The sequence below is a fragment of the Bactrocera oleae genome, chromosome 6 (genome assembly GCF_042242935.1).
Source record: "Bactrocera oleae isolate idBacOlea1 chromosome 6, idBacOlea1, whole genome shotgun sequence".
Taxonomy (NCBI): domain Eukaryota; kingdom Metazoa; phylum Arthropoda; class Insecta; order Diptera; family Tephritidae; genus Bactrocera; species Bactrocera oleae.
Window position 1 is genome coordinate 61,726,214 of NC_091540.1, and position 26,999 is coordinate 61,753,212.

The following is a 26,999-nucleotide window of genomic DNA, read 5'->3' on the forward strand; positions in this document are numbered from 1 at the left end:
GACGCGGCGCATATTGAATGTTGCACATTGCAGGTTGCATGTTGCAAGCTACTACATAACATACTATAACACAGTAAGTGCTAAGAAAATTAACTGGCGTTGCAAGTGCAATCAGTTTTTTATGTGTTATGCGAAATTTAATGGCCCAGCATTTGGACGAGCGATATACGGGCGGAGCGGTGGTGCGCTGTTTTTGGCGGCAGCGCGCTAGCACTTACATATGTACATATATGACTTATTGTACTAATATGGCATTTTTCTTGTTGCGCATGCGTAGAACTCCGCCTTTTCTAGTACTAGCAGCGCTTTGTTCTACTACTATTATTTACATTTTTTTCACTTTTCCTGTTGCGATTTTCGCAAACTGCTTTTCCTTTTTAATCGCTTACTCACTCGTCGTTAATAAACCATTTTAAATGTCGGCAATTAAATGTAATTATTGTTTTGAAATCGCAATTTCTCAAGCAATCAGCTGTGACAAACACCCCGCCACACCCCTCCACACCCCTCCACACACCGCAACACACCACAACTCACCACAAATTTTTACGCACCACACCATGCGCTCTTCACGAGAGAATAACGCAGCAACAAAGTAGTGTCCGAAATGACTAATAAAAATTGTTAGCAAACACTTAAAGCTACTAGCAATTGCTAGCTAGAAAGAATGGCAGCATGCCGTTGAAGAGTAGCATCTTATCCGTAGTAGGTAGACTTGTAATTCACTTAAGAGGCGCTTGTTGGCCCATTAAAACGGCATGTTGGCTATTTGGCCTGCAGCTTTTATTGAGCGTAATTTCCACTTAATTGCACTCTAAATTACGATGCAATTTTTTAATAGCTGCTACGAGTAGCGCTGCGCAACGCCGCAGTCACTTAAAACCAAACATGCAGCAAGCCGAAACACATCTGCCGCTAAACGTCCAACACACCGCACGAAAGTAAAAGCAGTGCCGTGACTGGCGTTAGTAGAAATCACATTCGCTTTACAATTTCCCACACACGGAAAGCAACAGTCAGCAATAGGCAAGTGTATGGAAAAAAAACAACAACAAGTGCCTTGCAGTACGCCGGCGCGCATTTTACTATCACACTTTTACGACTCCATATTTCCACATAAAATTATCAATGCACCATAAGTTTGGCGGCAAAGCAAAAAGGCATAGACAAACCAACCACACACAAAAAAAAAACCAACACACATGCAACGAAATACAACACACACACACACACAACAGCACAGTAAAAAAACACACACACAAAGCGCATATTCAAAATTTTCCGTCTGGCAGCTTCTAATTAACAATTGGAAAATGTATTTGTATTGCAGCACCTTGTCTTTATTTCCATCCACAGTTTCACTGCAACATCCCGACTGCAATTGTGCGCCTCTGCTGCATGTGTTTTTTCTTCTATTTGTTCGAATGTATGTATGTGTGCGCTTGTTTCACAGCTCATAAATGCATTGAGGAAAATCCAAGTGCCTCGTAAAATCTGTTAACGTTTCTATAAGTAAGTGCATCTAATTGCAATTATATCGGCGGCGATAGCTTCTCCAACAAAGCAGTGATGCGCATGAACAAACACACACACTCGTACATACGAATTCATTCATGCTTAGGTAGTTGGGATTCTCATCACAAAATAATAACTGCTGTTGCAGATTTTAAAATTTAACGTTAATTAAAACAATTTAACAAACACCTTGGCTAGAGCTGCGTAGGAAATTATAAATAAAACAATTGGAAAATTAAACAAATATATATTGAATCAATTAAAATAAATTAAATTTAATAAAACAATTGGAAAATTAAAAAAATATATATTGAATCAATTGAAATGATACGAATACTAAGTTAGTAAAAAAAATTTGCGACAGAAAATTGATTTGTAAATAAATAAGGTGGTGCGAATTTTGGTTGGAAAATAAATTAACTAACGAAAATAGCTGTTTTTAGTACAATTTGTATTATCAACGAAATTTTAAGGCGGCATTCGAATCTAGAGGCTTTAATTTCGGACATTTTTTTGACGTTCGATAAAAGAAAAAATAATTAAGAAGTCCATTATTTTTTTATCAGTTATTTACTAATACTTTCATCAATAATTTTACAATCAAATTTGCAAAAAAAAAGTTTCAAATTCACAAAATTACAGTTTCTTAAAATACAGGGAAGTAAAAACGACAAGATGAACACGTGATTGCCATTCTGATTATCTAAAACCAACAAATGTCATTATGACAAGAAGCTTACAAACTGAAAAATTAAAAATTTTTCTACCGAAAATTTTAGCAACTTAAAATTAACATCGATTCCTTTAGTAATTTTTTAAAATTGCCATTTTTTTTTAAAGTAATAAAAACAAAATAACACGTTAACTTCGGTTCCACCGATGCTATATTAACCTTCACAAATACAAAGGCTCCTTACAAAAACTTGATTGCGATCTTTCAACTTGTATGGCAGCTATATGCTATAGTGTCTGATCTAAAAAAAAAATTTCGGAGATTACTTTGATGCCTTAGAAAATAACTCATGCCAAATTTCATTACGAAGATATAATATTACGTCAAATAAAAAAGTTTCCCATACAAGTACTTGATTCCGTTTGTTCAGTTTGTATGGCAGCCATATGCTATGGTGGTCCGATATCGGCTGTTCCGACAAATGAGCAGCTTCTTAATGAGAAAAGGACAGGTGCAAAATTTCAGATCGATAGCTTAAAAACTGAAGGATTTGTTTGCATATATACAGACAGACGGGCATGACTAAATCAACTCAGCTCATTTATGTATATATTTTACCCTGAACAAGGTATAATTAAATTTGTTTATTTTTCCTCACTCCAAACTTCAAGCAAATCGGTGGATCAGAACTTGAGTTGTTTTGACAAACGCTTTGAATAATACACCTGTTATTTTTAAACTACTACCAATTTCCTTTAAGAAGATATTCATAAATACTTAAACTATGGAAATATGAAAAAAAATCGAGTCCGATTTTTTACTAGTGTGAAATTTTTAAGAAATTTATTTTTCATTTATTGACCATATGCAACATAATATTGTACAAATGAAATATGAAAAAATATAGTAAAAATTTAATGCAAGTTGAAATATTTTTCAAACCCGCTACTTTCCATTCCAATAAACAGTCGTAAGCCCCGTATTTCGTTAGCGAAACGCGGTAATTAAGAACACGGCGAATTGGCAGTATTTTTCGTTTGTACAGCATTTAAATTGGCATACAAAAGAAGACAACAACTCAGAGCTGCATACAAAACTACAATTTAATTTCGCATTTCAATTAGTTTATTATTCCACGCTATCCCTTAAGTTATTCCAACGTATTTACAATTTGCATATTTCACCATGAGCAACAACAGGACAACGCAAAAGTGCAAGTCAACAACTTTGCAGCCTTCACCTATGCAGCCTTCAACTTTTCAAGCATCGGTTCTTGCTCGGTGAAAAATATAACAAGCAACAACGACTTACACAGTCCTTACGTTAATCGAGCGATTTTTTTAATTAATCGCAATAAATTGAATTTTATATGCGAAATTATCATTCGGCCGAGCGGCAGCCAATCAAGCGCGCCGAGTGTAGGAGGCAATTAATACCAGGAGAGAAATATATAGAGGCAAAAGGTATGAACCCATATACATATAGAAGTTTGGAAACAGTTGTAATCGGTTTGCGAAAAGTCAAATTATCATTCAAAAAGGTGGTGGGAATAGTTTAAATTTACGGCATCCGAAATTGAACCGATTCTACGATCATAACAAACATTTAGCGTGAAATATCTATAATACATATATAAATATAATATTAATATCTGTTGAAAATTAAAAAATCTAATAAAATTGGTAAGAAGAAATTTGCAACATGTGTAAAAACAACAAAGTAAACAATAATAACTACAAGCGACTGAAAGTTATAATGCACACCCGCGCAGACGCACAGTCCGCTACTCACATATAGAGAACATACAAAGCATATAGTAGCTACATATATAACCATACAGCCTTCAACCGCTACAGAAATCCGCGGATATCCTTGAAATAGTGCAATGGCCGTAGATAGGCAATGCGCACGGTCAGATTCCTTTGACGCCCCACAACAATGCGAAACTGGCCGCTTATTCGCCGCTACTCCACCTCCCGCCAATGCAAGCAGCAAGGTAAATACGGTGATGGAGGCTTGAGATAAAAATCAACGAATCGTATTGAAGCGGCTGAAACAATTTGCGATTAAAATAAATAACAGCAACAACAACAAAATAAAGAAAATATTGTTATATATATATGTGTGTGTGTGTGTGTTTCGGAAGGAGGAGAAAGCAACAACAATTCGAAACAGATAAAATTGGCAGCAAAAGTGTATGTGTGTGTGTGTGTGTGTGTGTGTGTGTGTGTGTATTTGTTTATGCAGATATAACTACATACACCTATATATATATATATGCATTGTAGTGTATATAACAATGTGTATAATGCTTTATGCAAACAAAGTAAAGCAACGCGAAAAACGCTGAACAGGAGTACACCACTCGTATGGCAACAAAACTCGATTAACTCTTGCGTCGCATTAATTTTAATTCGACAGCCGCACCGAAACGCGACAGGCCGTGCTGAATTCAACCGTGTTGCCGCCGCCGCCGCCGCTTAATATTCTTTAGTTGCCATTGTTTTGTTTGCGCCACATAGCCCGAAGTTGCTGCCATTTTAGCTATAGAGAAACTGATTTTAAATTAACTTTTATTTTTTTGTTTTTTTCTTTATTATTTATTATTTTTTTTTTTTCATTCTTTTGTTACCATTCTATCTTTTAATTGCCTGCTTTGTGGCGCAGTATTTTTTTTTTTTTGTTTTTTGAACTCCAATGTCTAGCTAAAAGTGTATCAAAGGGATTCTTTGGATTTTGAATACTTCCTGCAATTATCACCATATTCTATATTGAATTGTGCGAATTTCTTGATGAATTAAACAATTTAAAACCACTTTGAATTTTTTTTCGTTAGCAAATCTATAATTAATTTTGGTTTGACTTAGATATACACAAACTTCAAAAATTTTTAAATTGAAAAATGAGTTTAAAAAAAAATTTTTCAATACCAAAAAAAATCTTTTTCGTAGGAAAATATATATTTAATTTTGGGTTGGCTTAGGTATATAAAAATTTTGAACAAACAAAAAATTAGTTACAATACCAAAAATTTCCAATACCTTTTGGACACCGGCAAATTAAAACATAGCCTTAGTATAAACCAAATATAAATTCTCTAACAGGTTTTTGTAAAATGTGATTCGACCACTTAAAAAGCTTTCTGAATACCAATCATTGTCTTGTTGCGTTTATGGTGACCTATTCTGTGCCTTCCTTATATTAGTTTCAGAGAATTTAAGATATCATTTAAACAATTAAAAGTAATTACAAGGCCAGCTAGACCAACAACAAACCGTGCTTATTTAATTACTTAATGAAACAGTGGCTGCTAGGAAAGTGGAATGTAAGCAGACACACACCGATGCTACAATACCCTTTATAGGTGTATTTCTCAAACAATAGCATAAAAGGGTGTGAAAGATCTTTATCTTGATTGTGGTCGGTCAGTTTAAGGCAGCTAAACGCCATAGTGGTCTACTAGCGGCGGTTTCGACAAATGAGCAGCTTCTTGTGGAGAAGTGGATTGCTTAAAATTTCAGATCGATATCTCAAAAACTGAGGGACTAGTTCGTGCATATACAGGCAGACAGACAGATGGTCGGACATCACTAAATCGATTTAGCACGTCACTCTGAGCATTTATATATATATATCTTATAGGATCTTCGTCGTTTTCTTCTGGGTATTACAAACGTCGTGGCAAACTTTATATACGCTATATAGGCTATATAGGGTATAATTATCAAGCAAAATATATATATTAATACTTAAATGAGCTACTTACTATTTCTTTCAACTAAAAAACATATATATATTTTTAATAAAAGCCTAGAGACCAACCAGAGCTCCCTTAAAATAAGGTTTCGCCTACAATTAGTTAATTGATTCAATTTAGGTATTGCCTGCAATGCGTTATTATACATTTAACTTAATTTAAGCTTCATTCATTGCTTTTATTTAATTTATCCTTCCAGAAAATCTCATTACTGATTTCAAAAACAAATAAATAAACAATATTGCGTTACCTAAAAAATGCTTTACACATTTTTCTTTTATTTTGGTATTTTTCGCTCTAAAATCAACTAATTAAAATCGCGCTCTTTCTTTTTCTGCCGAACAGACTCATTACCGTTTTATTACCTCATTGCTTGAATGCATTTCATATGAAATTTTCGAAATCTGATTTTCTTACGCGCTTGCTTTATTTCATCATTACATTTGCCTTTATTTGCTTACTTTGAATTTGTCTGCGCTTTTATTATTATTCACCGCATTCATTGCGCATTTCAACTTCTTTACTTTCCTCTAGTCTTTTCTTGGCGCTGTCGGGGATTTTTGTTTTGTTTGCATTATTATTATTTTTTCCTTACTTTGCTTTAGCGCTCTGCTATTCCTTTTTTATTTAATTTTAGTGTTATGTATTCCATTTTTACCTGCCATTTCCGCTCGCGTTTATTAAACATTTATGAGTTTTAAATGAATTCGTAAAAATGGGCGGCAAAAAGTAAAGCAACACTGGCAACGTCGAGCCGCACAGTGTTCTTGTCCGGTGATGTGGCGGGTAGCGGTGTTTTGGCAGCAGTAACGAGTACGTAATTTCAAATATATAATTCCAAGCCAGAGCGACAGTGCAAATAAAATATTTTGCTTGCCCAGAAATAGCAGCAAAGATAAATATTCACAGCACAGACTCAGACATACACACAAACTTTTGCATTTATTGATGGCGATAGCGCGCTTGGAATGACGCTGCAAAATAGTTGCACGTCACTGCGCATATAAATTTGTCTTGCGCTTTGCTTTTATTTCTGGTGTAATTGTGACATTTTGGTATATTTCACTTAAGTCTATACGGATACTTAGATGTAAAAATATCTTTTTAAATATATGCGCAATTGATTTGGTAAAACTGCATTTGTAAATATTTAATTACTCTTCTTTTTCTATTTTCAAACTTTTTAAAATATATATATACATATTATATTTTAAACTAATTTATATTTATTATTTTCTTTACAGGTAAGTTTTTACGAGGTTTCAAGTATGACGTAATATTACTCTCTTAATATTTGCAGGCGTTTGGTAAGTTGTGTAAATAAAATTTCCCTAGTTTTTGATTCCACAAATTTTTATGGTTTCAAAAATTCTTATTACGATACTAAGAGACTCGAGAACAAAACCCAATTTACTTGGCTATCTAAATATATATTCGTATCTAAATATACCTTTAACATATCCGAATATTTGTATACTTAAGTTCAAATGCGACCCGGACGGATCCATTCAAACAGGTTGAACTCTTACAACCCTTTTTATGTTCATGTGAAGTTTGATCGCTCCATATGACAATTAGTGGGCTTTTGGCAACTATTTATTTGCGCAAAAAATTTTCTATGAGAAATTAAAATTTGATTTCAATTAACATTTAATTTTTATAATTTTGGCATCAACTTATTAATTTTTATTTTTTTTTTTTATTTATTTCCTAAATTTACCTCAAATTTTTTTAAGTATATTTGCCAATTTCGGTTATCACTTCCGCTTATTCAAAAAAATTAATTTTCTTGCTTGATTTCTCTCTGACTCATGGCTTTCTGTGTTCATGATTCACACAACTCAGTAATTAATAAACTGGAAGGTAAATACAAAGCACAATTTGGGTATTTACTGCTTAAAAAGTGATATATTTAAAAGGTTTAAAATTGTCCATAAATATTTTGCAGTAATAAGAAAGACAAAGTAGAGATAAATATGAATTAAAACTCTCTTCGGCGTTCAAATATATATTTTTTTTTATAAAATTTTCTAATTTTGTCTGGTATAAATATAAAAGAACACTGGATACAGCAGAATGGGCTATCCACCTGATCTAAACTATTGTAGTATATTAACAGTTTGTTGCTGAGATGCTAAGAATTTTTTTTCCAGTCATTTATGCTATAGATTTGTAAGTAGAAAAAATTTTGGGACGAACGTAGGATTACAAAACCCTTCGGTTAAAATATCGTGGTGTAGAACAACAAGAGTTTTATATGGAAACCGAACTCTCTCTGATTCTCAATTGTGGTTCTCATTACAAACGAAAACTCTCCCTTCGCATCACTCTAAGAATAGTGAAAAGAAACTAGTAATCTCGCCTTTTGTACTCAAAACAATCAATGTAGCCGAACGCTAACCGAATCTAGCCGAAAACTTTCGCACTTCCACGAACTTATGCATATCATACATTTTTTTCTCACAGCTTCTTGAGCCATTCTACTTTGACTATTTTACTTTCTAAATGTTTGAGGTAACAATCGGGTCTTAAATTTAATGTCCTGCCACCTAATACAGCACAGCCATAAATAATATCATGTTATCACTGAATTTACAGGTCGAACATAAATAACATTAAAAAATGTCTATATTTTTCTCATATTTTTGCATATTTTAATCGAAAGGAATGAGTGGGAAAATTTAATGTAGTCACTTTAGTATCTTATAAATCTAAGTATGTGCAATAAATCTTCATATTTTAAGTACCCCCCAAACACCGCCCACTGCACCAACGTAGCGAATAGCTTCCACGAAGCCTGGCAACATAACAGTACATTAGCGGATGGCCCAGATTCGTTGCTCTCAAAACGTGAAACAACCTCGAATGGAGGCCAGTTAACGACAAAACAACGATGATGAAGAAGAAGAAGAGGCACAACAAAAAAAACAACAGCGGCACCTACAATTGAACAGATGCTATAGCTAAATAAGCGCGCGAACGCGCGACTAAATATCGGTACGTGCTATATACAGATATGTGCGACTATATACATATGTGTGTATGCATGTAAGTGTCTTCAAGATACGACGCAATCTGCGCGAGAAAGGTGCAATCTCTAACTCAGCCAAGAAATAAACGTGCAAACGTGAGCTGCATTCCGGAGCGTAGCGTGATGCTGGGACAATATTAAGCGGTTTAAAGAGATGTTATGCGGTGAGGTGCTACGCTGTGCAATGCTATGTACTGCGGTACTATATAATGCGATACACACATATACTCACAGTGTTCGCATTACAGCTTGGTTGACTTTTTTCTGCCCCACTTTGAATAATTAACGCAAAGGTAAAGAAGCGAGAGAAATCTGCCAAACATATGTGTGTATGTTTGTATGTACATGTTACAACTGTTCTAAAATCGAAAGATATGGCAACAACGCCATGCAGCTGTAGCGTAAACAAGAAGCCACCAATTGCCTGCTACCGGATTGAAACTGACTACTGTCCGCCTGCCGACTCGCGATTGGCAACTCGACACAGATAAGGGAAGTCATCGCCTGTTGGTGGCTAAAGTATAACTAAAATACAAATCAAATCAAAAATAGAAATGAAATCAAATTAGATTTGTGTGACATCAAATAATATCAACGCTGCAAATAGATTTAATTAGATTTAATTACTTAAGTGCAAATAAGGTTAATTAACAACAATTAATGCAATTAGAAGCAGGCAACAGTGTCACCAGCAGCACTTTATGTGACACAAAAAAACAATAACAACTAAAAAGCCGTGGCAAAAATGGCAAGCAAAAATGCGCCAATAACAACAACAACAATATGAGAGTGAACAGATATGAGTTGAAGCAGTGAAGCAGAGCAAATCAAAGTGACAAACCGCTGAAAACTATGAAATAACAAAAAAATTTAATGTACACATATGTATATTAGGGTGGATAAAAAATAGCGATTTTTTTACGCTTGAAAATTAGGTTCTTACACAATTCTAAGCAAGTATCTTCAAGTATGAGCTCTTAATTGTAACGGGAAGCTTACAATTGCAGTTTTCTATTATCAGATAGGAAAATTCAAATATACGGCAAAATTTCAGATCGATATCTCAAAAACTGAAGCATTAGTTCGCGCATACAGACGATATACAGGTAATTTTTCGATTAAATATTCATCATCAAACATCAAATATATATATATATTGTAATAAGATACCATTTTTGTAGAGAAGTAAATTTTCTACAAAAATATGAGGTTTCCGATTTATAATGATTTTTCCGAAAATCCGAATTTCTCGAAATAACAAACTTCAATCGTTAATATCTTTTAAACGGTTACACGATTTTCTGATCTTATCTGATAATATGAAAAAAAATATGTAACTGTAAAGTGAAGGAGCTTCCTGCTACAATGTAGAGCTCATACTTGAAGAAAATTTCTTTGAGGTGTCCAAGAACCTATTTTTCAGAGTACCAAGCTGAAATAAAAAATTTTCTTTGGCCCACCCTAATACTGGTACAAAAGTACTCTTGTTCATGTCGGTTATACTCATTTTACTATGAATTTCTTAGAATTATCAACACTTCGCTAACTCCGGTTAATTTACTCATATCATTTGTTTGCTTTCATTTGTATTTAAATTTCATGGTTCAACTTCCTCATTTGCGTTGATATAATAAATTAAACAATATGTGACTAAGCAACACCAGCACCATGTGTGTAATAAAAACAACAACAAGAACAACAGCAGCAAAAATGGACATTAATTAATGTGACTACGATGAAGACAAAAGACACAAATCGCCAAAACTGAAATAAAGTTCAAAAGCGCGCGTAAACATATACATATTTACATATTTAAAACACACTGAAGGTGCGTTGAACCTTAATTATGGAAAGTTAACAACAAAAAAGTAAATAATCAAAATTAAAATATAAAAATAACAAAAAAGTAACATAAAAGAAAAAAAAATTAATGAAATGAAATTATATGAATGTGGCAAATAAGTTAATTGGGAAAAATGCTGAAGACAAAGTGTCAAATATGCGCGAAGTAGTACGCGAAGAAATGTGTTTGCGCAAAAAGCCATGACTTAAGATAATTATAATTTTTTTGTCACATAATTAGTGGTATTTTTAATGTATAAAATCATTAGGAGACTCAAACACTTAGGTACGTAATTTTCAAAGTCTGGCAGCACATTATTACTAAAAAATTTAAATTTTTGTCAGTATGAAAATTATAGATTTATTTTGCATTTTAATTGTTCTAGTGGAATCTGAGCGTTTCAGACTGCTTCTTAATTGAGTCAATTAGCAAACTGCCTTATTTTTACCAAAAAAAAAAAAATAGTTCTGTGTAAGTTTAATTCTTCTAAGCCGATATGAGCTTTCTTAATTGAGTCAATTAGCGAAAAGCCTTAATTTTCAAATGAACACTAATGAAATGGAAATAAAAAATTAAATCCATAAATGAAAGTGGTACACAAGTTCTTAATTGTGTCAATTAGCAAATTGCCTTAATCTATAGTAATGCCCAAAAAATAAGAATAACCATTTTAATATTAAATATGAACACATTATAGATTTCGATATTAAACCCAATCTCCAAATTAATTAAAACTGAATTTAAAAAAAAAATCGTAGAAAAGAAAAAGGTTCTCAAGAATATCTTCGTCAACTTCGTTAAATTTATATTGTAGTAAATCAAAAAGTTATCGCAAAGTAGAAGATATGAAAATAAATTGAAAAAGTGTAGCTCAAAAAGACCTGGTATCGAGGCAGACCGGCAGGCTGACTTACAGAATGTTCTTTCAAAAGAAAAACCTCTCTCCAGAGGCCTAACTGGGAAAATATACGCAATAGGAATACTATATAACTGGTGGTTTCAGCTTTTTATTTGCTTGGCTTAACTTCTCTTCCAATTTATGGCGAGAATCTTGATTTTGTGTATCAAATGAAGCATCCTACCAATTTTTAGCTTCTGCCAATAGCGAATAGATTATATGGCAAACTTTTCTATGACAGCTATGGATTCGAAAGATTTAAATTACCTATCGGGCGACGACTACCGTTAGAAAGCTCTTTTAATATAATTGTAGAGCTTGCATCAGATTTTAAATCACGTGGTCGACACTCGCCTACAATGACTACCAGAAAAATATATATTTATATGCCCTTATAGTATTTTTTTTAATGTTGTTACTTTTATTGTTTTTGTTGTTATACCTTATAAACGCTGATTACAAACTTTCAAGGTGTCCGCGTCGACTGCATTTGTGCCGCCAGTTTTTAATTATTTATTTATTTTTTTTTTTCATTTATGATTTCCGTTGCATTATTGTTTATCATTTTAAGCGTTCTTTATTTCCTATTATATATTTTTTACATTTCTTGCATTTATCTTAGTACTTCGAGCTCTGATAACAATACCGTATACCACGCACTTACGATGCACTACTACTACATACATACTCTAGATATCATAAAAGTTAATATGAAGAAAAATTATCAGCACCGCCGCGAAATGTAAACACATTTTTTAATCAGTTGGATAAAATGTTTACTGCGTCAATGCTCTGTTTATTCAATTTTTTTTATACCTTGATCAGGGTACTTTAAGTTTGCCATGAAATTTGTAACGCCCAAATGATCAGCGTGACGAGCTGAGTCGATTTAGTCTGTTCATCTGCCTGCATATACGCAAACTAGCCTCTCAGTTTTTGAGATATTGATCTGCAACCAAAGGTTCTTATTTGTTGGAATCGTCGATATCGGGCCACTATAGGTATAGCTGCCATACAAACTGATCGCTTAAGATCAAGTTCTTGTATGGAAAAGTTTTGTAATTGACAAGATATATTTACGAAATTTGACATTAATTACTACATAAGACAGCTCTATAATTTTCCAAAAAATTGTTCAGATTGGACCATTATAGCACAATGCTTTCATACAAACTAACTGATCTAAAGCAAGTTCTTGTATAGCAACATTTTTTATTTTACAATTTGGCACTAATTATTGCCCAGGATAACGATATAATATCCGAACAAATTTTATGGCACTGTAGCATATAGCTACCATACAAACTGATTAATCAAAACTCAATACTTTTGTATCTGGGAAGGTTATTATAGTTTCGGTGCAGCCGCAGTTAACGGTTTTATTTTATTATTTTGCCTTTTAATTTGTTATTATTAACAATAATTATTACTTTCTTGATTGATATTATCTATGAATTAATTTCCGTGAGTACTAAATTTTTGCCATAATAAATATATAAATTTTATAACTCAAATGTAATATTCATTCAAATTAAGCATTCAAATTAGTTATAAAACGACTTCAGACTAATTGCTTAGCAAGTTTACTGAAAGCAAAATAATATAAACATATAATATCTCAAATTTATGTGCCATAAAAATATGCATAAAATCAGCTTCATTAGCTGAACAAATCACGGATTTAATAAAATTTTATTACAAAAACCCTTTCATACTATAATCTACTAAACCGGCAATCTTCATTTGTTAAACTAACCAAATCATTACAGGCATTATTAATAATCATTAATTGTGGTAACTAATTAGTAATGCAAAATATGAATGAAATAAACATGAAACTCAAACAAATCACAGAATTATAAATGCAGCAAGGCAAGTCAAGCTTTAGCGCTGAGCTTGTCTCCTATATATGTCTGTATGCTTGTATAAGTGTGAGTGCTGTATGTGTGTGTATGTGTAAGAGAGTCTAGCATGAAAGGAATTGTGGAAAAGATTTTATTAGCATTTTTAAATGAAAGCAACGAATCGTGAATACGAAATTAATAGCGCTTAAGCGTACTAAAATCTCATCATGAAATCAAATGTCGTAATTAATTTCTTTTATTATTATTATCTTCTTCTGCTTTCATACTCTGCCAAAGTGATTATTAATGTGAGAGTATACATAGTTATACATACATAAATATTTATCAATTCATCAATCTCTCTCTCTCCATTACATACACATGTCATTATAAAGCTCAAATACCATTATTCATACATGTCAGGGTGGGCCAAACAGTACTAAAATTACCAACAGTAATAAAATTCATCAATTGTATAAGAGAATAAAATTTCTAATATTTTCAATACTGCCAATTATGTTATTGTAAAAAGTGTGTTTTTTTTTGCAATCGAAAAAAAATTTTATAAAAAAAACCCAACAAATTCATCGGTTAAAATAACAAAAGTTATATAACATAAAGTCATAAAATATAAATTATCTTTTACGATTTAGGGTTGAACTTTGACCTCGAATATATATTTGTATTGTTAAAATTACCTTTTACGGTTTAAGTTTGCGCCTCGAATAACTTTTTGACTCATTCAAAAACTCATTTCAGACTTTTTTTGTAGATCATTTATAAGAATAGCTCAAACTTAAAAAGCATTTTTTTCGATATTTAAAACGTTTCAGGAGAAAATTTATATTTTGGCACACCCTAATACAAATTGTATATACTTATATATACTCAACACATTCAGACACTTGTATTTATAATTGAATGAAAGCTACTTTGCGCTCAGCTTCATTGAAAATTCCTTTCACATTTTAATATAATTGATAAACTCTACATAACAATGGTTTTATTATTCAAAAAGAAATTTTATTTGTATGACAGGCATCAATATCCACAAATTGTAACATGCTGAGATATATTTTAATTAAAGCAGGATATAATAGAACCTTTTATTTTAGTTAACGCCCTCTTCTCACTTATGAAAATGAAACTTGAGAGAAAACAAAGCTGGATGAATGAGAGGAAGAGATAAAAATGTGTATTTAAAGCGTCTTATCACAATGTATTTTGTTCAATTTCGCATGAGTTTGCAAGTATTTAGTGAAAATAATTGGAAGAATAAGTCACTAAAGTTTGAAGTTATGTTTTTTTAAATCCAAGCTCGCAAAGAATAATGCTTTCCCAATACCGAAGAGGGTGCTATTGAAAAATGAAGTATTTTTCTCCCATAAGATCGACTTGTTCCTTCATTTTTCCCAACTCAAGCAATTTTATTTATATTAAATTAATCGCTTAAGGGCTTGTATATATTTTCAGCTCAGAAAAAACAGTGTTTATTGTGAATTTTGTTTTTGTTTTTGAAAATGCATTTTTTTATTATCAACCAAATTTTGTAAATTTATAGAACTTAATGCACTTTAATAATTGGGTATCCATTTTGAAAAATTTTGGATTTCCATGTTCCTCTAACAGATCTCCAGAAAGACCTCCGAAAAAAGGTTCTGGCGGAAAGCAAGATTTTTCTGCTTAAATTTTTCTGAAATCCAAAAATCAACGAAAATTTGTATACAATCACAAAACCAACGTTTACGCAAGCTAATTGTGTTACTGAAAATATTTTCTTTTACTAAAAATATATTTTCCAAAAAAAAGTCCCAAACCGCTTAAAGTATTTATCGTTCATACTAGCTTAAGCTGCAACGTTTGTGGGTAATCAGAGTTAAATGACAGTGTATTAAATTTAATGACAGCATAAATGACAATAATTGTCATGTTTACAGAGCAATAAGTCAAACTGCATAAGCAACAAAAAAATTACGATTATATAAGCAAATACACATACAAATAGCACAAATAGGAATCATAAATTGCTGCTTCTACTGAAGTATTAATCAATACTTTAAGTTTGATTTATGCATATTTTGCTTCAGCAACATTTCTTTTTAATATACCATATTCCATCTAAGTGGCTTTGAATTGTTTGTGTGTGTCTGCGACAAATACTTCTGATTGAAATATATAAATAATTGCAGTTCAACGAACTGTATATGGGCGGTTACGTCTATAATTTAATAATTATTATTTATTTGTGCCAAATACTTGGAAGACATAAAATTCGCGATAAAAAATTAATTACATTAACATAATGAATATTGTGTTTACAGTGGGTAACAAAAGTTTTCAAGCATTTTATACAGTTTTTTTATTTTTTATTTATTTTTTCCAATTTCTAACGATTTGTTTAATTTTTATAATTTAAAAAAAAAATCGAATAAGCATTATAATAATTTTTCTTAAAAATGTAGGAGTCGCTCGAAAACCCAAAAATTTAATCCCCTAACATAAAATTCACAATATAAAAATTCCCAAATTTAAAATGCCCAAACTCAAAAAGGAGTTCTATTCTAGTATAAAGATAACATTGTTTTGTTTTTGGAAATTTTAAAGGATTTTTTTTTAATACAACAAGAAGCTTAATATGCTTAATATGCTTGTCATCAAAAGTTCGTTGCAGTTACATAAAAAAAAATTATAATTTTATATAAAATTTCAAAGGAAATAGAAAGAAAATGATTTTTTTTGATATATGTAAACCTGACCATAAGACATTAATTTCAGTTACATAATAACATAAAAACTTGTATAAACAACAGAAGACGGAGTTTTATGCAAATTATAACTAAAATTCTAATACTAAAAATTCAGAAAATTATTTGGGACAAAATGCAAATAATAATAAAATATACAAATTTAAAATAAATCAAAAATTTTTTAAACTAAACTTTTAATATAATTTAATTATTTTTTTTATTTTTTGAATTAATTAAAAAATTTTTATAAATTTTTTTAAACATTTTTAATTTGTTTTTAAATTAAATAATTTTTTTTTTTTTTAATAATTTTCTAATAATCTTTCTTTTCAAAATTTATAAAATAAATATTATTTTGCTACCTAAAAACATACTAAATTTCCACTAGATACAATACTTTTAACAAATACTGTATGCCAGCAAATACTCTTCATATATTATATGTATATGTATCTGTTTTATAGCTCTTCACCATTGTTCACAAGCTGTTTTATTGATATAAAGTAACCATCTAATTCGTATTGAACCCGCAGCTGCACATTAAATACACAGACACAGACATATACATATGTATATAAAATTTTAGGATAAGCTATAAATATGAAAAACACATAAAACATATTTTGTCACAAGCATATATCACACACACACACATGCGCTTTGTGATAAATATGCTACAAAAATTTAGCGCGCGTTTTTGCCAATAGTTGTTGTATGTGTATTAGCAGCTTTTACCTTCACTTACGGTGCTATACACATACGAGGCATATGTAAATATGCTTAAGCGTGCTTGAGGCAAAATAAAAGTGTTTTGCCTGTTGCCAGGTGTGCCTTGTTTGTTTGTAGGTCTGCTTGTAGTTATGAAAAGCCGCAAAGCAAATAATGTCAGCTACTTCGGATATAACGATATACGAGCGCTTTCGACAGTAATATATACTTGTAGTATATATATGCGTGTGTGTTTACCAAATGAATAATGGATGAATGGGCGCTGAAAATATTTAAGCTTAGGGATTTTTTAAGAGATCTCTATTACCGAATATATTTGTTATTGTTGTTAGCAATAAACATTAATAAACGCATAATAAACTGTTAGATAGAGACATAATAGGTAGGCATGTGAAATCGTTGAGCTAACTGGGTTAATAAGTAGGCAAATAGGTATTTAGCGTGGTAGACAATTTCTACTGTCAAATTTTGAGAATGCGAAGAATCGTTATTGCATTTTAATACGAGTTAGGCTCGATTTCAAATATTTCGAATTCAAGAAAAATTTGTTGGGTTAACTTTTTTTTAAAGGAACATGTCTTCGGCGGTAATTACGTCATTACAGGAATCGAAATGCCAGTTCGGTTCTTTTAAAATTCACAAAACATTATCTAGCAACTCAAGTGAAAATGAGGATTTCTAGACCTTATTTATTGAAATAAGCCTATGATTTTTAACGATCTTAAATATTCAAACTTTAATAATATTCTTCTAAAATGTAGTTTTATTAATATTACAATTTTGAGTACCTTTAGGCGAATTTTCGAGATAAAACTTATCGTGTTTGAACACTATTTCAATAAGTCATATGAATTTTTGTTTTCGATAGTTAAAGCTTTTCCGTTACTCTAGTTTCAATTCTTATATTGAGAGCTTTTAAAGGCCTAAATTCATTTAAATTGTCTGAATTTTCAAATCATCTGTTTTCAAAAGTTCAGAAAATCGCCAAAACGAGTGCTCTTCACAACTTTTAACGTTATATGGGTTATCCTACAATAAGAGAAATAAAAATTTTAGTGCTTACAGACAATAACGGTCTTCGATGCACCATTACTATATTCGCTATCTTTACGCGCTTTGCTGTCTGTCAAAAAATTTAGTTGAAAGGCAACCACAAAGTTAGCGATTCGAATTCGATACAAAATTTGTTTTCGGATACCCCATAAAAGTAGTATAACCGATATCTTAAAGACTTTTGAGATTTGTTTCACATATTTTAGACCAGTTTTACCTTTGTGAATGGCTCAAATGTCAAACAAATAGCTAAAAATGAAAATACAATTTTTTTAAGATTTTAGCTTGAAATACCATCCGGTCAAATTTGACCAGAACGAAGAAAAACTATATTTTTACGTATTTTAATATAAATCTTTATAAACGCTTTCAAAATAGGCTCTAGAACCAATAAAAGCATGATAACGCTTAATTCAATTTTCCAAGCCATTTGTCATAAGTCTCGACTGGTCGAGTTTTGTTTTTTTCGGTTTCGACTCATTTTTGGCACGTACGTATGGATAACAAACTTCAAGCGAACATAAAAAAATGTTTACCCATCTAGGTAAAAAGCGAGTGGACCAGTCCGAGTCAAATTTGATCAGATTGTAAATGATATATTTTTATAGAAAACGTAAGACATGAAAGTTGCTCGTCAACAAGGGGTTAACCAATTGTTTTTCAGGGTGAGAAGAAATACTCCTCCGCCAAAGAAAGAAGCAAAAAACTAAGCGCAAGGTTGCGTCGCAAGTGTTGCTAGTCTATTTGATAACTGGTATAGCTTGTTCGATACGCTACTCTCCAAGGTTGGCGAATCGAAGACAGCATTTTAATCATTTTTTCATGCTTTTGAGTCATGAAATAAGTGAACTTGCATTTAAAACACAATTTTCTGAGATTGTAAGACTCACCACGCATGAAAGAATGACTCTTAAAAATAACCAAAAATAAATATTTGTGATTGCAAACTTATTTCAATGACCTATTCTAGTGTTTTAAAAGTTTGTATATACTTATCAGCTATTCTGTTCAAATAGTCACAGTTGCCAAGTCGCAAAAATTTAACTTACACAGTCGTGCTACAATTAGCACATTCGTGTTTTGGCATATCAGTAAGCGCATAAATACAAACATACCTTCATTTTTTGCATATAACTTTGTATTTTTATGTGCAAAATTCCATATTTTTGCCTTAACATTTATATTTTTAAATACATACATATCTGTATGTATAAGTACTTGTATATATTATATATTATATAATTATATTATTCTTGTTGCCGTTTCGCGTAAATGTGACCTTGCTCAATTTTCAAATTTATCTAAAAAAACAAAAAAGCATTTATCATATTTATTTTCGCAAAATGCCGCATATGCCGACGTTTTTATGCCATTTTATTGATGATGTTTTTTCAGTTAGCAACCGAGCAAAAATAAGCTAAAACAAAAGCAAAAACAACGTTTAAATTTGTTAGTGTTTGTTGTGCTTTTTGTTAGTAGTATTACTTGTTTTTGTTTTTTTTTTTTTTTGTTTGCTTCAATTTTTGTTGTTATTCCCACAGCATTAAGCACGAGGTCAGTTAACCCTTCGCATGAGTTCAATATCCGACGTCAAATTGCGAATGCACACACACACACATTTATACACAAAAACATATTTACTTACATAAATGTGAGGTTTTGCACACAAACGCGGCGGCGCAGGCAAAACGTCAATGACGAGCAACAAGCCAGTGTGTGACGCTCACGAAGCAACAAATGAAGCGGCAATAAATGCAAACACAAAAACAACAACTACAAACTTTACTATAGACAACAACATGTTAGTTTGCAAAATAGTACACATGTATATGGTATATATGTACATATATATAATGCGGGTGCAGTGTTGGGAAAAACTATAAAAAATAGTTTAGCAGCTGGTTATTTGTTTGTATGTAACAGAAGTTAGACAGACGGAGTGACAAATAACACGCATACATACGGACGTATGTACATACGAGCGTACATGTGCAGCTAAGCACAGCAACTACAATAAATATTATCAAAACTATTTATGTATATTTGAGTTCCACCCTGTATGTATCGAAAACATTAAGAATCAAAAAATTATAAAAATTTATATTAATTATTAACTTCGGTAGCACCGAAGCTATAATACCTTTCACATATACAAATTTTTCTGTGGTTCCATATCGGCCGTTCCGACAAATGAGTAGCTTCTCAGTGAGGACAGAACAGGTGCAACAATTCAGATCGATAGATTGTATATATACAGACAGACGGACATGGCCAAATCAACTCAGCTCATAATGCTGATCATTGATGTATATATTTATAGGATATCCGACGTTTCTTTCTGGGTATTACAAACTTCGTGGCAAACTTAATGTACCCTGTGCAGAGTATAAAAATAATTTTTATAAGTAAATTCGAAGTAAGTTTTTGAGGTCATAAAAATATTTACCTCTAATATATTTTCTTATATGTTGTACATATATAATTTATAATTTGTACTTTACTTTTTTTAAGAAAAGAAAATTTTGAAATTCAAAATATTAAAAATGTAATGTATTTTTTAAATCTAAAATACAATAACAAAACAAAAACAGTATTGAGTAAAGTTTTACTTTTTAGTCACAAAATTAAAAAAAAAAATATAAAACTTGTTAAAAAAAAAAATAATAAATATGTTTTACAATAAAACTTGTTATAAGCAAATTAGAAAGATTTTCTGGACAAGCTAAAATATTAATTCAAATGCTTTTTCTTAAATAGTTACCATACAAGTATATGATATATTATGTATCTTATCAATAATTTATAGTCAGTTTTAAAGACCTCTGCTGCCATCATCTATAGAAATTAAAATTTTTTAAATACAAAATATTGCATTTTTCTGTTATGAGAATTCGAAAACTTATTAGATTTTTAAAACTACAATATAAAATTAAAAAAAAATATTCAGAATATTATATATATGAAAATAATTTAGTCAAAACAAAAAAATTGTATACAAAAATATTAAAATTAAATTTTATTTAAAAGATATTTTTTTTCGAAAACTAAATGCTTAAAATACTACAAACTACACCACTTTTCATATCCCTAAAATGGTGTTGTGGTTGCACAATTTGCTATGCCACAACCGTGTGCCATCGTTTTGTAGCACCACTGTATTGACCTGATTTTATATAGTCAATAAAAGAACAAGTAAATATACATATAAACATTTACATATGTATGTATGTACTGCAAAACAACAATAAATTTTGGCATTATTGTTGTTGCTATTTTTTACTTTTATTTAAACGCTTACCGATTGTTAACAAACAGCTATGATACGACTAAAAATAGTGTATGCTACAAAAACAGTAAAAAAAACCAACAACAACAAATTCGTAGCGTAACTGAAACCAAGAACACGCTTAAGAAAATAACCAAAAACTACAATTTTATGCACATGTTTGTGCAAATGCGCATACATGCACACATACACATATGTATGCATATAACTATATGCATACAAACATATATACATATGTATATGCATTCGGCAAAACAAAATATTTAAAACAATTTTTCACAATTTATTGCTATTTGATGTCATGTTGCACTCAAGTAAACACCGGCAAATATGCAATAAGAGCAATAAAAACAGCAACAACAACAACAAGAATGCCGTAACAATATCAATATATTTTTCGCGTGCGCATTGTCAACAAATTTTAAGCATTGTAGACGCTACAAACGCGAATATTTCTATATATGTATGTATGTATATTTACAAACACTTATATATGTACGTATATGCGTATTTCATTGTTATTATTTTGGCGCAGGTGTTCCAAATTTATAATTAACACGATTTTTGGCAAGACAGAAATAGCAATTAAATAATCCAACTACTGCTGACTAACAAAATTTTAGTACTTATATCATATATAGGAGTGTATATGTATGTATACTTGTACAGTATAGTATCTACACAAATACAGTACTTACATACATATATACAGCAAAAATCCGCATTAATTATCAAGCAAAAAAAGCACAATTAATACCGACAAAACAGTCATTCATTTTTTGGCGCTCAAAATTTCTCGTTTGTCCACACATTGAAACTACGATAATTCGCTCACCTCATTCTCATTGGTTCATCAACAAAATTACTCAACTTGAAATGCGTTCCGGCATTTCCTGCATCACTTGAGGAGCTTAATGAAATTTTACACATTGATTTTGAGTCATCATTACTGGGGAAACAGGAATATAAAAGAGTGTATACTAACATATATAGTGTACATTAGGGTGGATTAAAAAAAAACGAATTTTATTTTTTCTTCGTACTCTGAAAAATTAGTTGACAGACACCTTTAAGAAAGTCTCTCCAAGTATAAGTTCTAAATTGTAACAGGAATGTCCTCCGCCTTACAATTTTCTATCTTGTTCTTAATATCAGAAAATCTCGTTTCATAGATTTTGTAGGAAATTGAATGCTCTACATAACTGTTTTATTTTTTTTGTAAACCTAACCGTTTGTAAGATATTAAAGGTTGATGTTTGCCTATCTTAAGGGAATGTGTTTTTTATTTTTGAATTTTATAACTAAATGAAAAAACATCATTTTTAATTACAAAGTTCATAGCCTTGTCGTAATTTCCAGCTCTACAAAAATTTTCTCTTTTTTATTTTTTTTTTTATATGTGCGTTTTCTTTGATAGGCATTGATGTTTGACGATGAACCGAAAAATTATACAGACTATTTTTTAGAGCAGAAAATTTTTTTTTAACGAAGCGAAAAAAAATTATTTTTTTGACCCAGCTTAATTTATATATTATCAGTTATTTTTATAATCTTTTTTTTAATAATTTATACATTTTTTTTTAATTTTGAAATTTTTTTTATTAATTTGTGTTATAATTTTAACATGTTTTTTTTTTAATTTTCATTATTTTTAAATTTTTTTCACCTTTTACAATATTTTAATAACGTGTTATTTGTTATTTTTAAATTTTTTTTTTTTTTTTTTTAATTTTTTTATAAATTTCTTTTAGTATTTTTATTTTTAATATTCTTTTTATTTTTTAATTTCTTTTTATAAGTATATTTTTCTTTTTTTTCTTTCTTATTTACTTTTAATATTTTTTTTTAAATATTATTTATTTTTATTTTTCTTTTTAATTTTTTTAAATATTTTTTCCAAACTTCATCTGGTTTCAGCCGCAATAAACAACATAAATCGATAACTTACAAATTTTTTAACACCCCGCAATAAAACGAATTACTTGACTTGATTTGTCTTAGACAACTATTCAAATACGAATTAAATATTTTATTTGAGACTTGCAGAGTTAATTGGTAAATAAGATTAAGAATGAAAAAAATGCTAAGTCGAGATAAGTTGTTTTTTCATATATATAATAAATGTATACATATATATATATATCAAACATATCATACATATATGTTTATATATCAATACTAACACCGTTTATTTTAACCTAAAAAAGTAAATTAATTAAAGAAACAAATTTCGGTATTAAAACAAAAAGAAGAGGGATTCTAGATATTTAATTTCAGATAAAAGCGTTATCAACATTTAATTTTCCAAAACAGACATATCTAAAAAACTACCAGCAACTTTACACATATATTATAATTACCTTCTATTGATTTTTTCTCGTAAACAACAAAGTCAAAAAACCAAAACGCCATTAAAACTAAAAGAAAAAACTAAAAGAAATCAACTCACTAAAAATTTTAATGGAAACGTGACAAAAGTTAATTACATACATAGTGTGTTTTTTGTGTGCAAAATTATATCAAAAGCTAAGCTAACCAACGCCAGTCGCGTGACCATTAAACGTTCTTTGCCCCTTCATCAACCAATTTTTATTTTAGTCATTTACCGCTTTTTCTTTATTGGCGCATTAGTCGATGAAAATCAACCCGCTACTAGTGAGGGGAACCAGACAGACTACGCGAGTTTCGTTAATAAATCACCACTATTAAGGGGAGTTTCAAATGTTGTTTTCACTTTGTTGCTGTTATTGTTGTTGTTCACTCACTAGTAGTACTATTTAAACATGCAAGCTTCACATTAATTATTTTCGGTTGTCATTAGTAACAAAATACAACACACATACATAAGTACATACTTATGTGTAGTTACATATATTAGTTAGGAAGTGTATTTGTGTGAGCATGTGTGTGTGTGCATTGCGATGTCCCCGTCGTTCAACACGGTGACGCATAATGTCCGTAAAGCACGTGAGCAGTAAACGTTTAGTAGCAAATGCATTAATGTGAATTCGGTCATAATGTGAATACAGACATACATACATGCATACATATGTATATATGTACAAGTATGTGGTTTTAAGTTTCTATTAGCACTATTATAAATTGTTAATCTTAGCACTAGATAAATAAAATTGAAATAATTTAATTAATTCGTATATTATTAATTTGTATATGATAAAATATATATTATTGTAGAGTTACCATCTGACCTTAATTTAAAAAAGTTGTAATATATGCATATATGCAAATAGTAATCTCGAAGTGTGAATAGAAAGTTCTAAAAGTTTCCAAAATTTAACATATAATTAAAAATTGCAACAGAGCTGCCAGCCCTGAATATCTAAATTGAGTTTATACATATGTAAAAATGCTTGAAAAAAAACATTGAAACGCAAAAATAAAATATTTTAAAAATGTATAAGTATTAATTACTAATTTTTATAAAATAGAAATATTTTGTAGAGTTACCACCTTACCATAAATTAATAGTATTTGAATATTTATAAATACTAACCGCAAAGTGTGAATACAAAGCTCAAAATATTTAAAAAATGTATATCTTATCAAATATTGCTACAGGACTGCCACGCTTATTAAATTTTTAAATTGGTTTTATATATGTATACTATCTGTTAAACTAAGCTCGAAAAAAAATTAAAATGCAAAATAAAACATTTCATATATACATATATAAAATTTATAAATATTAATTTAAAAAAAAATAAAATTTATGGAGTTACCTGCTGATCTTAAATAAAAAATGTTTGAATACATGTAAATAGTAACCCCAAAGTTTGCATACAAAGCTTTTATTTAATTAAAAGTTGCAACAGAATTGCCACGCTTATTAAATTTCTATATTCTTCTTAAATCAAAACTGTAAAAATTTACAAAAAAAAACTTTAAAAAAATGTTTGATGTTGCCAATTATTATTTTTAATTTATGACATTTTTTCCCATGTAGTAAGAAATAAAAGCCCACATGTACTACAACTGCTATTACAACAAAAACTAAATTATTGCTGCAATTCCAAATCAATTCAAAATCAAATATTTTCGACTTACGCTATTTTGCATAAAGTTGATTCCCGACAAGACTCCATAGTTTAAAGTTGCAAGTGTTTATAAAAAGTTTAAATTTAATTAAAAGTTGCAACAGATTTTTCACACTATTAAATTTGAAAATCGGTTTTAAGACAAAACTATAAAATATTTACAAAAAATTTTACAAAAAGGCTAATTTATGATATTGGCAACTCTTTTTTAAAATTAAAAAAAAAAATTTTAAATAATTTTGTTAGTTTATTGTACCAGCCTTTTTTTCAAATGTAGTAAGGAATAATAATTATTTACTTAAATAACAAATTAAAATTACTTCTTCCAAAATTTAATATTTCAACTTACGCGGTTTTTGCATAAAATTTACTGTCGGCGGGAGACATGACTGAATTGACTACAGAAGCATGAAAACTATTTTTATATCGCTATACATTTGTAATTTATTTGTTGTTGTTGTTGGCAATGCGAAAAAGTTGCTGACACTAACATAAAACCGGTAGAAATGTATATAAAAAAACATACATATTTATATAAAATGCGAAATGAGGAAATGTCAAACAAGTTTAGAGCATAAAATGCATGTCATAGATAATATATTGCAAATATTTATGGTTATTAATCAAGCTTTCTGACAAATAAAAATAAGTTAACACAAATTTAATTTCTTTGCTTTACAATTAGTATTAAATCCATACAATATACAAGCAGAGTCAGCATAAAAGAACCTATTTCCACACACTTATATAGAAAAGCTTTTAAACTGTTCATTCGATCGGAAAATGTTTAAATTATTTATGCGCCCCGCATCATAACAACCACCCACGTAATGTCTTCTCTAAGCAACCCACCTACCTTGTTGCTATTGTTTTTGTAGTCACTGTTGGAAAAATGTCTACAAATCATTTTTGTTTATAGTTGAGTTAGTTTTTAATTAAAATCCTGTTATAATAAATTATAATTTATAGGGGTGGATCCAAGTGCGCGCCACATTTAGCCACAACTACAACAATATCTACATACATACACTAGTGTAACTGTATATAAAAACATTACACTAATACAGGCACATGCTGAAATATGTCGCTATAAATCGAATTTTTGTTATTTATTTTCATTGCTGTCGACTGGTGGTGGTCGATTTCCGCTTCTCTAAGGATATGCGCATAAAGATGCACACACATCTAGTGTGTATGTGTGTGTTCTGGTGTATAATTTTTGCTTTGTATAATTTTGTTAGAAATATTTTAGTTGCTTATACCCTGAACAAATAGACCACGAAGAAGCAAACGACGGTTATCTCATAATATATACAAGTATATATTTAAATATATATAAATGATCAGCGTGACGAGCTAAGTCGATTTAGCCATGTCTATATATACATGAGTTAGTACCTTAGTTTTTGAGATATTGATCTGAAATTTTACATATGTCCTTTTCTCTTAAAAAAGCTGCACAAACTGAACTATAAAAATAATTTTCTTGTATGGAATGGACCAAATTTGGAATGGATTATTGTCCAAGAAAGTGGTATAATCTCTGAAGGAACTGTTCAGATCGGACC

General features: G+C 30.3%; 1 protein-coding gene and 1 long non-coding RNA gene across 6 annotated transcripts in view; both read left to right on the forward strand.

The window, feature by feature from the left end:
• Nucleotides 1-7,357, forward strand: part of LOC118681181 (uncharacterized) — a 50,982-nt gene extending 43,625 nt beyond the window's left edge. Inside the window, exon 3 of the long non-coding RNA XR_004976869.2 lies at nt 7,190-7,357. This is a non-coding gene — a long non-coding RNA (uncharacterized lncRNA). The remainder of the gene's footprint in view (nt 1-7,189) is intronic.
• The window catches only part of Tet (Ten-Eleven Translocation (TET) family protein), a 280,426-nt gene that overhangs the window by 209,158 nt on the left and 44,269 nt on the right, over nt 1-26,999 (forward strand). The gene's annotated exons all lie outside the window — the stretch shown is intronic.